Below are 14,872 nucleotides of genomic sequence, written 5' to 3' on the forward strand. Positions count from 1 at the left end.
GCATTTCTTGGCCATTTTATGCTGGTATGAGTTCAGGCTGGGCTACTTGAAAATGGACATCTTCTATTTTTATAGGAAACACATGGAATGTCTGGAATTCTTCTTAGAAAAAGGAATCCGTGCATCCTGCTGCGAAGCAGCCAAGTACTTGCTTTTTGTTAGTTGTGGTCTTAGACTTCAATTCTAAAGGCATCCTGAAAATCAGACATGATTGACTGAAGTTCAGTATTGCTCCTTCAACTGAAAATGAGAAGGACTATACATTTGATTTGAAAAATTTGAAAATTTGTGTTTCGTTCACTTTGGTAGGTAGTCCGTTCAACTGGCCGTTTTGTCTTTGCGTTTTATTTTGAAACCATTTACTTTACAAAGCTTCCCAGGTGGATATTTATTTTCACTTTGAATAAATTAACACAATGGGTAATTTAACTTAAGCGTTGTGTCTTTGACATTTCAGTGGTTCCTGTATATGAATGGCAGGACTCGTGAACTGAAAAATAGTTGTGATTCTTCATGCAAATAACAATATTGAAATCATAATAAGAGCAACTTTATTTGGAAGCTTTCGTATCTTTTTTTATCAATATTAAAACTACTTCTTGCAAATTGCGGGCTTACCGGTTTGCAGATAATGTTAGTCTGAGTCTTGGCCATGTTATTCTGTAATATATGTCAATGGTACCAGAAACGAGACTGGCTGAGTTTTTAGTCACACAGACATTGCTTTATTTTATTTTATTTTATTTTATTTTATTTTATTTTATTTTATTTTATTTTATTTTATTTTATTTTATTTTATTTTCAGTACAGCCTATGATAGATCGATAGAGTTGATTATCAAAGTTGATTAAGGTAGAGTTTCTTCCTTCACTGTTTATTCTTTTCATGATTAACCAGAAGCTCCAAATTGCTGATACTTGCTGTAATTTTTAAATCTACTGGTTAATAAATATGTGAGATTCATCTAAGAGCATCCGTTTTCACATTTCACATTTCACAGAGTGGAACCTCTCTTGGGAAACACAAGAATTTAAGAAAAAAAGGGAATTCAGTGTTTTTCTTGCATAATCATGATCTTGTAGGAATCCACATGGAAAAGTAGCTATTGTATTGTGAGGGTTTTTTTTTTTTTTTTTTTTTTTTTTTTAAGAGTGGCTTTTGTTTAGCCCTATGTGGTATGACCCAGGGGGGAAAAATCTTGTTTGTTCTTATTAATCGCTCCCCCCTTACATTTTTAGTATAATTAATTAATTAAAACTTTATTCTGCTTTTGTTAACAGACTAAAGTTATCGTCCACCTTCACAATAGCAAAAAACTTGAAATCTAAGGGTGTGGATTGGTGGACAATGAAAGGTCTTCTAGGTCTTGGTGAGATAAAGACTAGTTAATTGACTTCACCATGGTCTTAGTCTATGGCATTGGGGGAAAAACATTTTCAGTTTTCAGTGTTTTCATTGCAGACTCAGATGATCTTTCCGGTAAATTAAGTGGGCCTTTACTTGTCAACTTTATGTCTAAATGACTTTTGTTGCAAATAAAGAAGAGTCTTTTTTTGTTGTTATTCATTAAACAGATATTTTAGCGTACACATTTCTTGTGAAAAAACAGGAGATGAGTTGGAACTTAACTCATAAAGGAGTTTTGGACTTTACCCCCAATATAGTTAAAGAAACTTACGAACTCATTCAGGCATGGATTTGGAATTCAACAAGTGGTAAATAATAAGGCACAGCCTCTCCTCTTAATATCTTGTTTTGTAGTTTTGGAATGACAGTCAAAATAAGGGAGAGTATATATTTTTAAAGTTCCTCCTGTGTTGTGGGAGGGATACAAATGTTATACAGTGATTAATTTTCCCTGGATGTAGTGGGGATCATGCTACTTGGCTAGGGCTGGCGATAGGAGTGGCGGGAAAAGAGGATGTAATTTTCAACAAATATTCAAGGAATTTTTTGGCACACTTACTGCACGACAGCACTCTGTGTGTTGGAGAGCCAGTGTGAACAAGGCCATATCTCTGCTCTGATGGAACTTATATTTTAGGGAAAGGAAATAGTAGTATTTTTTTTTTCAACGCTTATTTATTTTTGGGACAGAGAGAGACAGAGCATGAACGGGGGAGGGGCAGAGAGAGAGGGACACACAGAATCGGAAACAGGCTCCAGGCTCTGAGCCGTCAGCCCAGAGCCCGACGCGGGGCTCGAATGAACTCACGGACAGAGATCGTGACCTGGCTGAAGTCGGACGCTCAACCGACTGCGCCACCCAGGCGCCCCTAGTAGTATTTTTTAAGGTAGACTGGAGGGAAGTTATTTCTGGATGTCTCTGTGCTTTCTCCCCTTGGACAAGTCAGTGATGCCTTCTGGAGGGTCAAGAGTACATGCGGAGGTGAGGGGCTTAGCTTTGACTGGAGGAGGAGCACCTCTCCCTGGCAATAGCAGAGAGAAAGGGAAAATGGGAATTGATGGAAGGGTTAGTAATCTGATGGTGGGACGTTCTTTTTTTTTAATTTTAATTTAATTTTAATTTCTAAAATTTAAATTCAAGTTAGTTAAACATACAGCGTAGTCTTGGTTTCAGGAGTAGGACCCAGTGATTCATCTCTTACATATGACACCCAGTGCTCATCCCAAAAAGTGCCCTCCTTAATGCCCATCACCCATTTAACCCATCCCTCCACCCACCTCCCCTCCAGCAACCCTCAGTTTGTTCTTTGTATTTAAGAGTCTCTTATGGTTTGTGAGAGTGGGACTTTCCAAAGCTCTTCTCTGGAATCTAAAAAAACAAGAACACAAGACACCAAATGAATACACAAACAAAAAGCAGAATTAGGTCTGTAGATACAGAAAACAAACTGATGGTTGCCAGAGGGGCGGGAGGGGAGGACGGGCACAATGGGTGAAGGGGAGTGGGAGATACAGGCTTCCAGTTTTAGAACGAATAAGTCTCGAGAGTCAAAGGCACAGCATAGGCAACACAGTCAATGGTACTCTAAAATAGCAGAGCATGGTGATAGATGGTAGCCACGCTTGTGGTGAGCAGAGCATAACGAACAAACCCGTGGAATCACTGTGTTGCACACCCCAGACTAAGGTAACACGTGTGCCAACTATACTCAAATAAAAAAAAAAAAAAGAAAAAAGAAAAAAGAGCTCTTACCTAAATGCTTTTGTTTGCCCAGCAAAATCGAGTGAGGTCATCAGCCAAGGTGAGGTTCACGTGTGTGTTGGAGTGGTGGAAGGAGAGAAGAGCAGGTGTGAAGTAGTTGGTTGAGACAGAGCCAGATTTCTGGGCCGTGTTGGGGTGAACGATCACGAATCTAAAATAAAGTAATTCTGCTTACTTTGAATTTTCTGTATGAATAGGCTACTACTATTTGGCGCCTTGGCTGCAGGTTGATGTTTGGGTTCATTCAGGACTGAAGTTTTGATGGACTACAAGTCAATTTGATGAATGAATGGATTATTGACCCATTTTATGTAGGTCTTATGAATACCAAATATTTTTAAAAATCCTTTAAGATGTGCCCATTTAGCCAAAATTATAACAGATTTCTTAATTCTAATTCTTTTTAAGCATCAAGACTTTTGCAAGTTGACATCAAAAAAATGTCGCCCTTTTCCAATGACATGTCAATTCATTAGCCTGCTTTTAAATGAAATAAATTACATCAGGTAAGACCATTACTGCTGAATGATTTTAGATTTTGAAGAATAATACAATTTTAGTAATACAAAAAATCTGCTTACTGCCAGGGCTGTCTCAATGTGAAGACCCTCTCCCCCAACTCTTGCGTGTTATTTCATGGTTGCACTCCTCTGCATTTATTTCTTTTAATAGTCCTTTAACGTTTTCAATTCCCAAAGCTTTTAGTTACCCTTAGGAATGGATCCAAAATCAGCGACAGAAATTAATAGACGTTACCTTTGAACAATACTTTGTTACATTCCATTGCACAATATCTATCTCCATAAAATTCTTTTCTTGCCAGTGAAGTACAGTTTAAATAGCACATAGGATCACCGGATAATGCCTGAAGAAACATTCTTAAAGCCTAGTTATCCCGTTAAGACTTTTGCCTATTTCCTTTTTATCTCCCCTTGGACAATGTTTTATCCTGGAAATTAATTCTGCAACCCCTTTTGTTTCATACCTTATTTTTCCAATACGTTGCACATTGTTACTTCTGCTCAAGTTACCTTCAATGAAAATGGTTTAGTCCATTTTCATTCCTAACCTTATATTATAAGGATGTATTATGAGTGTGCCAAGTCCAGTTCCTATTGTTTTGATTTGAATATAACTGCTGCTACCATAGAGACCTAAGTGTGAATTTTCATTACCTTCCCTTTCCTCTATATCAGAATTTAATTTGCACTGAGTATTGAATTGGATATATTTGTCCTAGGTAGGAACACAAATAGACAAACTGACAGATATAGAGATTGTTTGTAGCTATTACAAATTAAATTTATATATTATATTCTATTCTCTGGGGAATCAGTTTCTTCTGTTGCGATATCAATTGTTTGTAGTGTATTTAGAAATTCAACGTGTTAGTGGACCTTTGGGTTTTGTTGAAGAAATATGTACAAGTGTCAGTGGGTGTCGTGCTGTGATCTACTTATTTTCAAGTGGGAAAGGCTTGGATTCAGTTTAGTCACTATTACATGGTGTTTAGGGGATTTGAAAACCACAGAGTAGGCCTATAAGGAATCTTTATTTACACATCATGAATCTTTCAAGCCTGGGACAGAATTAATTTTATCAAAACATATTTTTAACACGAGAGCTTGCTTGAGTTCAGCAAGGATGTTTTCTAAGGTTATATTTTAAATATGTCATTTGTTTTTTTTTTTTGCTGGACAAGTTTTTCTTTGTCAGTGAGAAAATGGACAGGGTACGTGAGACAGTAATCTTTTGGCCGTATTTTGAGTCATAGTATCTTATTCTGTGCCATTAAGCAGATTTGTTTACATTTGCAACTAGCAAGGAATTGTTTTGCTTTTCTAAGTGCTGTTTAATAGTACTTGCATTTTATTGTCAATTAATGGACCTTTTTAAGAAAGTCAATTAATACAAAGCATTAATTGTACTATATTTTTCCTACCACTTAATGGATTTTTCTTAACCGTATATAGCCTATGCTGGATGTTAAGCTAATCATCCCCGTCTCACTCGGGAGATTGGTTTAATTTTCCAGTACTGGTCAGTGTAGAAAGCTGGAGAACACCTCACTGCTTCCAACTCATTATTCAGCTGCGAGTAGTATTGTGCAAATTAATTGGGAAGAGAGTTGTAGGACACGTGACCACATATCCTTAATTTCTGAAACATCTGTTATTGCAGAATATCTTACCTGCTAAGATATCCTCCTTTTCGGGTAGATGCTCATGACAATCCATCTCCTAAAGAACCTTTTAGATCCTGGGTTTTCAACTTTTCTAAATTTTGTATTTATAGCTCGTAGTTTTTGGGCTTGATTTGCTTTATTCTAGGCATTTGACACATCTGAACTCCTGCTAACCCGTATAACTTTATTAAAATTTAAAACCTATACAACTTGCCTTCATTTTTTGCTTGAGTACATTTGAATGATGATCTTCACTCCCTCCTCACACCCTTTCTTCCATCCCCTCTCCAGCCAGAAAGAGAGGTAAGCAGTTGAACATTAAAGAAACAGTCTTTTAGTGTTGTAGTTAACCTTATTTCTGAAGATGGGATACTAGTTTTCTCCCAGGTAGCCCTATGACTCATTCATTTGGGTTGCAGTAGCTTTCAGGGGGTGATCTAATAATTTCCAAGACATCCTGGCCTGTCCAAGAGCATAATCTTTACAATGCTTATGCTGTATTAGAAGCTGTTAATGGAATGTGGGAGAGCAGGCTCCTGAATGGCTGATTAAATAATATTTCTATATCCTGAAGTACTGTTAAAAGCAGGCATCTCAGTGGAAAAAATGATTGAGTTCCAGCTGGCAGAACTCTATTAGATACGACCTAAAAATTAATGTTGGTGGTTAGGGAGCTGTATCTCTCACAGAGTCAAATTTTCTCTGGCGTGTGACTTGAGGGAAAGACCGAGGTAGTAAGTTAATTAGTTCTGGCATCTGTAACCAAACCTATAGTGCTTTGAGTCTACCTTGTCTCATTTTAGCAGTTTGGGAAAAATGAATTTTGCCAATATGGCCTCCCCGCCCCCCCCCCCCCCCCCAAAAAAAGGCCACTTCGAAGCTTAAGGTGCATGAACACAGTGCTTGTGGAGTTAGAGTCTGATCTTCGTATCATTCACATTTTTCTCAGAGTAATCATGTAATGAGATCCTAGGGTGAAAGATATCCGGGTAATAAGATTGTGTAAAAGAATATGTGATTGATTTAAGTGGGAAATTTTTTACATTAACTAAAGTCACCTCAGAAGAATCAAAATTTGTAGCAGAGTCTTAAGTTCCCAGTCACTTATTGTCTAAAAAAGGCCATCTCATCACTTGGATATAGCATCACTAGGGCTTTACCCCTGTACTATATATTGAAAGAGAGTTTGTAAAGAAAACTGGGAGGAAAAAATCCCAAGGGGAATGTTTAGCTCCTTAGTGTTTTGAAAGTCCCTAACCTACATACCAACAATCTAGTATGGTTTTCACTAGAGAGGCCAATAGGTCTCCAGATGCTTCATTTAAAAAAAAAATTTTTTTTAATGTTTATTTATTACTGAGGCAGAGAGACAGAGCAGAGCGGGGGAGGAGCACAGAGAGAGGGAGACACAGAATCTGAAGCAGGCTCCAGGCTCTGAGCTGTCAGCACAGAGCCTGGAGAGGGGTTTGAACTCACAGACCGCGAGGTCATGCCCTGCGCCAAAGTCGGATGCTTGACAGACTGAGCCACCCAGACACCCCAGATGCTTCATTTTCTTAATTATTGCTTTTGGATTAAAGTATCCACTTCTCACAGGAGAACTCACTGAGCCTTAGGATGCAGCTGTTAGAAATTTATAGAAGACTTTTCTTAGGTCAAATAAATCAAATTTTATTCTAAGTTAAGTACTCTTTTGTTTTAAGCCAGTTGGTTGTTACTGATGTAGCGTATCTTTTAAAGGCTTTTATCAGCCATCTTTCATTTAGACGAGATCGTGTATTACTTTTACTAAAATATCCCCAAAGTTACTGTTTGCTAGAAGAAATCTGATTACAAGACTTACAATCAAGGAATCGGCTTAGAGTCAATCAAAGCTATTATAACATCATAAATTACCCAATGGTTCCTTTCCTCTCGCTCTCGCTCTCCCCCCACTTCTTTTTTCTTTTTCTTTTTTTTTTTTTTTTGAGTTTAATTTTTTTCAATGAGTTCAACTAATTTCTTAGGAGTCATTAAAAGGGTCACAGTGAACTCTATTTGCACGATGGATGGGGCGAAGAAAATCGAAAAATTTCTGCTATTTACTGCATGCTTTCTTGGGTCGGGGAGCAGATGTTCTTTATCTCTCCCGAGCTCGGCAAAACTTAAGGACGCTTTGCCTGGCTCTTCAGTCTCTCTCCAGTTTTCTCTGAGGAGGCTGGGGCCGCAGTTGGACTGGTCAAAGCTGAGGACAACAGTGTGCTGGTTTTGACTTGGCGCTGGGCTGTCAAGGCAGAAACGTAGGCCCCTCCTTCTCTCTTTCCTCTCTTGATCCTGGGGCTGCCTGGTCAGTCTTGCCCTCGAGGTCGGTTGGGGGTTGGTGAATTTTCCCTTTCCCATAGATGGGTAGAGGTTCTATGGGGGTGGCGACGGGAGATGGGGTCAGGGGGTCCTACATTAACCTGTGTGTATCTCATGTTTTGAAATAATCTTTGGTCTTAGAGATACTGCGTATTCAGAACACAGTTCAGAATTATGATTAAATTTTTGCTATTGTAAGAGGACCCGGGGACACTGAATTTTCTACCTTATGGGATTCCAATTTTGGAAGTAATCGTGCAGTAAAAACTTCAGAATCAGAAAGTTACAATGGTGTATATACTGACAAAGCATTCACATTTATTCACGTAATGATTTTTGTTCATTACATACGAGGAAATAAACTGGCTATTCTGAGTAATGCTGAGTAAGGCTATTTCTGAGTAATGAACATCAGTATTCAAGTGTTTGTTTGGACTTACCAGTTCTTTTTTAAAAAAAATTTTTTTTAATGTTTATTTATTTTTGAGACAGAGACAGAGCATGAATGGGGGAGGGTCAGAGAGAGAGGGAGACACAGAATTCGAAACAGGCTCCAGGCTCTTAGCTGTCAGCACAGAGCCTGACACGGGGCTTGAACTCACAGACAGTGAGATCATGACCTGAGCTGAAGTCGGACGCTCAACCAACTGAGCCACCCAGGCGCCCCTGGACTTACCAGTTCTTTTGGTTATATACACAGAGAGTAATTTCTGGGGTCGTATGACAACTACGTTTAGCTTTTTGAGGAATCCATTGACTTTTAATATAACTTTTGAATAAGAAGTGGTTGAATATAAACAAGATTTTGGAATTAGATTATTTGGGGTGAGCTAAGTATTGCTATAACTAACTTAAAAGCCGATTATTTAAAAAAAATGTTTTGAATGTTTATTTATTTTTTAAGAAAGCCATGTTTGTTTTTTTAATGTTTATTCATTTTTTAAGAGAGAGAGAATGCGTGCGCAAGTCGGGGAGGGGCAGAGGGAGAGGGAGACCCAGAATCTGAAGCAGGCTCCGGGCTGTGTGCTGACAGCTCACTGGAACAGCTGACGCAGGGCTGGAACTCATAGACTGCGAGATCATGACCTGAGCTGACCTGAGCTGAAGTCAGATGCTTAACTGGCTGAGCCACCCAGGTGCTCCAATGTTTATTTATTTTTGAGAGAGAGACAGAGCCGGAGCATGAAGGGGGGGGGGGGCAGAGAAAGAGGGAAACACAGAACCTGGAGTAGGCTCCAAACTCTGAGCTGTCAGCACAGAGACTAACATGGGGCTCGAACTCACAGACTGTGAGATCATAACCTCAGCCAAAGGTGGATGCTTAACTGATTGAGCCACTGAGGTGCCCCTAAAAGCTTATTTTAATGCAATATACCTATTTTGCAATCAACAGATAATTTGGGGAGATTTGTTTGTTTGTATAAATTATATTGATTAAAGGAATAGATGCCATGTCTGCTGAGGCTGAAAGTAGAATCAGATTTCCTAGTAGAATATTGGTTAATTTACATTGATCCTTAATATTTCATTACCTAAAATGGTATTCCGATAACCAATGTTAATAGATGCCTCACTGTTTTGAAGAATGGAAGTAAAAGAACACAGCCTAAATGTTTAAAGAGTAGAAATGCATCCACATATTTTATTTTATTTTATTGCAAAATACATAGTCCACACTCTTTGGCTAAATATCAAATTAAGTTAATCTATGTCCCAGCGTGTTTGTGCTCTCACTGGTTCTACTAAATAGATACGCTATTCTTGGATGAGTGGCCAAAACCCTGATAGGGTTTTCAGAATTTTTTTGTTGGTAAAGTCTTTCTTATGAATTTGTGTAGTCATCTATTTCTGTGATAACTTTTTTTTTTTACCCATAATTCTTTATTTTTGGCACTTTCTTGTACTGTCACATGAAAGCACTTCAGCCAGTATCTGCTGGCTGTGATTTTGTATGAATATTAATTTTCTGATCAGAGGGCACAGACTTTGGTTGTCTTCACTTCTATGTCCCCTAGGATTAACATAGGACTGACAAGCTGTGGGTGCTCCCAGTGTTTGTTTTATGTGTAAAGGAAAGAATTGATAGAATTTGGTACTGTATCATTTTAGCTTTAAGAAGGAGGAATGGTGGAGTAAAAATTTTAATGTTTATTTTATTTTTGAGAGAGAGAGACAGAGCACCAGCAGGGGAGGGGCAGAGTGAGAGGGAGACACAGAATCCGAAGCAGGGTCCGAACTGTCAGCACAGAGCCCGATGCAGGGCTCGAACTCACGAACCGTGAGATCACGACCTGAGCCTAAGTCGGACGCTTATCCAACTGAGCCACCCAGACACCCCTGTTTGCTATTTTTATAAACATTATTTAAGCCTCCCCAAACACAGGACGTTTACTGCTGAATTAAAGGTGTGCAAGTTTTTCTTCCAGAACAGAAAGAATAGAGTAAGATTCTTTTTTTTTTTTTTTTTTTTTGCTTAAGGTTAATAAAAATGAGTTATTTTTGTTAATACTCTTTTGTCATATCAACTTAACATGATGATGATGTGGATTAACTGTGGTGTGTGTAAAACCACTTTTGTAAATTGTGCAACCTCTGTCTGCTTTTTCATTTGAACTCTTCTCTGAGTTGAAGTCGTGAGACCCTTTGTATAAAACTGACCTACATGGAAGACTTCTTTATTTAAAAAATTTTTTTTGATGTTTATTTTTTGAGAGAGAGAGAGAGCGAGCAGGGGAAGGGCAGAGAGAGAGGGAGACACAGAATCCGAAGCAGGCTCCAGGCTCAGAGCTCTCAGCACAGAGCCCAATTTGGGGCTCGAACCCATGAACATAGAGATCTTGACCTGACCTCAGTCGCTTAACTGTCTGAGCCATCCAGGTGCCCCTACAAAGAAGACTTCTTGGTTGATCATCTTTGTTGATCCTGATTCAGGTTACTACTGCTCCCTGTTTCTTCACTTAGGTGAGATTTCTCACGTGATAAACATTTTGTGAACTTCCGGACTTACTCTGGGTTTGAAAACCCAAATTTTTTACTTCTTGGTGATTTTATTACTCAAACTCTCTTTTATTACTTTTCATCATAGGAGAAGCTATGATTATAGTTTTGTTTTTGCACTTAGGTCTTTTTTCCTTGTGGCTGAGACACTCAAGAAACGTATTTTGGGGGTGCCTGGGTGGCTCAGTTGGTTGAGTGTCTGACTTCGGCTCAGGTCATGATCTCATAGTTCGTGAGTTTGAGCCCGGCATTGGGCTCTGCTGTCTGTCAGGGCACAGCCGGCTTCGATCCTCTCTCTCCCTCTCTCTCTGTCCCACCCCCCACTTGTTCTCTCTCTCTTAAATATAAATAAGCATTAAAAAAAAAAGAAATGCATTTTGTGTTAGGCTCCTCCAATTTCCTGCTGATTTCGTCTCAGTGGTCACGGCAACTGCTTCTCCATCTTTCCCTTAGTTGATACCCTGGACTCTTCACTGGACTAGATTGCGGACAACCCATTCTTAGATTTAGCATCCGTGCCAATTATTGCCACGTCTCCCCCTGCTCTAGAGCCTGTTATGTGATTCTCCACTGAGAAGAGCTGATAGCTAAGGAATCGCTGTCACAGCCACAGTGCTTGAAGAAGAAGCGTGGAGTCACTGGTGAACAGGGAGCGGGTGACTGACTCATTGTTACTATGTTAACAGTCGGCCATCCCTGCGGGAAGTACCAAGATCCAGATGTGAGCACTGCCGTGTGTTTTCAGGCACTCCTAGTGCACGGCCCCTATTCTGAGTACCTGTGCCGGGGGCTTTTCACAGAGATTGTCAGGTCCACTTGGTCCTGCATCTGGGTGAGGTCTGCGGCAGGGGCCAGCCAAGCGCAAAGCCCAAACCTTAGGGCACAGATTCGGTGCCGGGGACTCCTCTTAGAGATGGCCGCATGAAGTAAATAAATAGATAAAAATTAAAAAGCAGCATTTTTGTTTAAAGTTTTTTCACAGTCTTTCAAAGTTGGCATTTAAGTACAAAACTTACAAAAAATAATATGTGTGTGTGTGTGTGTGTGTGTGTGTGTGTGTGTGTGTGTGTGCGTGTGCCTATGTGTGTGTATACACAATCTAATAGTTCATAGGATTTTAAAAAAATTTTTTTTAATGTTTATTTATTTTTGAGACAGAGAGAGACAGAGCATGAACGGGGGAGGGGCAGAGAGAGAGGGAGACACAGAATCGGAAGCAGGCTCCAGGCTCTGAGCCATCAGCCCAGAGCCCAACATGGGGCTCGAACTCACGGAACGTGAGATCGTGACCTGAGCTGAAGTCGGATGCTTAACCGACTGAGCCACCCAGGCGCCCCAGGATTTTGGAAAGTATACAATTTCATTAGTGCTAATCACTCTGCCTTCAAGGGACTTCTCTTTGAAAATGAGTGGGAGAGAAAGCCAATGTTTACAGAGATATAAATGTGATAAACTTGGCCTGAGACATTGTTCTGGAAAAGAGAGTTATAGGAATTTGGGGACAAGCATAGCATCATGCTGCCTAACGGATCAGAATGTGACAGATGCGAGTTGACACGGAAGCCTAGTGAGGGTACTGTTTTGCATTGTGTTTTGTGTTGTGTTCTGGGGTGAAGAATGAGCTCTGACCCAGAGCACTAGAGAGGGTCCTGAGGCACAGTGACTCTTCACCTTCCCTGGAAACGGCTGAATCTGCGCTGAGACCCACTTTAGCCCATGGTGGAGGGTGCGGAAGGGTCATGATGATGCCTTCCACAATAAGGTGCTGCTTTGCTTTTTCTCAGCGTTATTCAGGAGCTGTCTGTCTTCAAATTGGTGGAGAATGTGACCCAGGAGGCCTGGGCTCAGGTTACCTTTGTTACCAATGCAAATGGGCCCGCGACCTGCACGCTTTCTTCTCCTCTGTACATGAGGGCACATGGTCCCCTGAATATAAGTAGTTAAAAATAAGTGATTGTCTCTTTCCCAGAAAAATGTCAGTTTTGATTATGATCTCCTAATAGTTCAGAACACTTACAAAAATGTCACTTAATTCAGCAAATTTTGTGGGTTTTTTGTTTTTTAAGGGTTTTTTTTTTTTGCCTATTAAAATAAGTCCACAAGATAGTGACAGTAAGAACTTATTAGAAGTGGGGCGCCTGGGTGGCGCAGTCGGGTAAGTGTCCGACTTCAGCCAGGTCACGATCTCGCGGTCCGTGGGTTCGAGCCCCGCGTCCGGCTCTGAGCTGATGGCTCAGAGCCTGGAGCCTGTTTCTGATTCTGTGTCTCTCTCTCGGCCCCTCCCCCGTTCATGCTCTGTCTTTCTCTGTCCCAAAAATAAATAAAAAACGTTGAAAAAAAAATTAAAAAAAAAAAAAAAAGAAGATACTTTGGTAACGGAGCACTTTCCACAACTCTCTTTTGATTCTCACAAAAACTATCTGAGGTTGGTTACTTCGCTTACTTGATAGATGAAGAAATTGAGGTTCATGTGGAGTAAGCAATTTACCCAAGTCTCCAGCTAAGTAAATGGCAGAGTCCCAAGTTTGAACCTAAGTCCTCTGCTTCATGTGCCACACCCCCACACAGTTGGCCGCTTCACAGGGAGGACATTTGAGATCCTCAGGAAGTGTCCACTTGCAGACAGAGGCCAAGCTTTAGAACAAGACTGTCTAGGTTTAGAACTTTGTTTTGGTTTTTAGTTTCATAGGAATTATAGGTATAAGGAATTTATATCTAATTCTTTTTTTTTCAAAATTTTTAATGTTTATTTCTGGGGGGGGGGAGGGGCAGAGAGAGAGGGAGACACAGAATCCAAAGCAGGCTCCAGGGTCTGAGTTGTTAGCACAGAGCCCAATGGGGGGCTCGAACTCACAAACTGCAAGATCATGACCTGAGCGGAAGTTGGACGTTTCACGGACTGAGTCACTCAGGCGCCCCTGTGTCGTACACATTTAAGTAACATTACAATCATAATAATTTAACTTAAAAAATTATTTCCTAGCAGCCTGTGCAATAGAGTTAAGGCTGAGAAACATTGTGGTAAATGAAGCATTATGCTGTAAAAGCCCCTTCCTTCCTTGTGCTCCTTTTTAAAAAATTTACTTACTTTTGAAAGACGGAGGGAGAGAGAGGTGGACAGAGAAGGAGAGAGAGGGAGAGAGAGAGGTGGACAGATGGACAGAGAAGAAGCGGGGGGAGAGAGAGAGAGAGAGAGAATGGGAGAGAGAAGATCAAGCAGGCTCCATGCTATCAGCATAGAGCCCAATGGGGGCTCGAACTCATGAACTATGAGATCATGACATGAGCTGAAGTCAAGAGTTGGACGTTCAACCCACTGAGCCACCCAGGTGCCCCTCCTTCCTTATGCTCTCATCGGAACTGTTGCAACAAACTCTTCACTGGCTTCCTAGCCTCCATGCATTCCATGCCCCAAGCCAGTCTACTTGGTGCTAATAAAGCATCTTTATAGGGCTCAAAACCTATTCATGTTCTCCCTTCCTCTGGGTGCAGATGTTCTGGTCGGGCATTTACAGCCCTGGGAATATGCCCAGGTGCTCTTTCAGCCTCTCTAATCTGTACTTCTTATTGTGGTCATGTAACTTTGTCCTGAACCGCTCCCCCGCCCCAGACAGCCACCAGTTAATTACCCAAGTGCCTTTACTGGCACTTTCTCTCTTCCCCATTTACTACTTCTGTTTGTCCAGTGCCCTCCGGCTGTCAACATCCTTCTTCTCTGTCAAGCCTTCCCGTAAGACTTCACAGAGAAACAATTTCTCTCCCCCATTGTTTTTCTTTTTATGGTGACAAAATACACATAACATGATATTTAGCATTTTAACCATTTTTTTCAGCTTTCTTGAGGTCTAATTGATGAGTAAAATGGTAAGGTATGTGAGGTGATGGGTGTGTTAATTAGCCAGATGTTGGGACTCTGTTCACAATGTACACATATATCAAGTCAGCCTGATGTGCGCTTTAAATATCTTACATTTTAGCCCTTTTGAAGTGTGCAGTTCAGTGGTATTAAGCACATTCACATTGTCGTATGATCGCCACCGTCCATCTCCAGAACTTTGTCATGTTCCCAAACTGAAACTGAGTACATTACAATAATAATTCCCCAGTTCCCCCTCCTTCCAGACCCTGGCAGCCACCTTTCTATTTTCTGTCTCTCTGAATTTGACTACTCTTGGTACCTC

At 40.4% G+C, this 14,872-nt stretch overlaps 1 protein-coding gene and 1 long non-coding RNA gene across 4 annotated transcripts in view; both read left to right on the forward strand.

The window, feature by feature from the left end:
• Nucleotides 1-14,872, forward strand: part of FSIP1 (fibrous sheath interacting protein 1) — a 201,030-nt gene that overhangs the window by 127,258 nt on the left and 58,900 nt on the right. The gene's annotated exons all lie outside the window — the stretch shown is intronic.
• LOC123385982 lies at nucleotides 2,638-3,684 on the forward strand. The gene is made up of 2 exons (XR_006599324.1): nucleotides 2,638-3,480; nucleotides 3,578-3,684. It is a non-coding gene; the product is annotated as an uncharacterized LOC123385982 (long non-coding RNA).

This window comes from Felis catus, chromosome B3 (assembly GCF_018350175.1).
Source record: "Felis catus isolate Fca126 chromosome B3, F.catus_Fca126_mat1.0, whole genome shotgun sequence".
NCBI classification, from domain to species: domain Eukaryota; kingdom Metazoa; phylum Chordata; class Mammalia; order Carnivora; family Felidae; genus Felis; species Felis catus.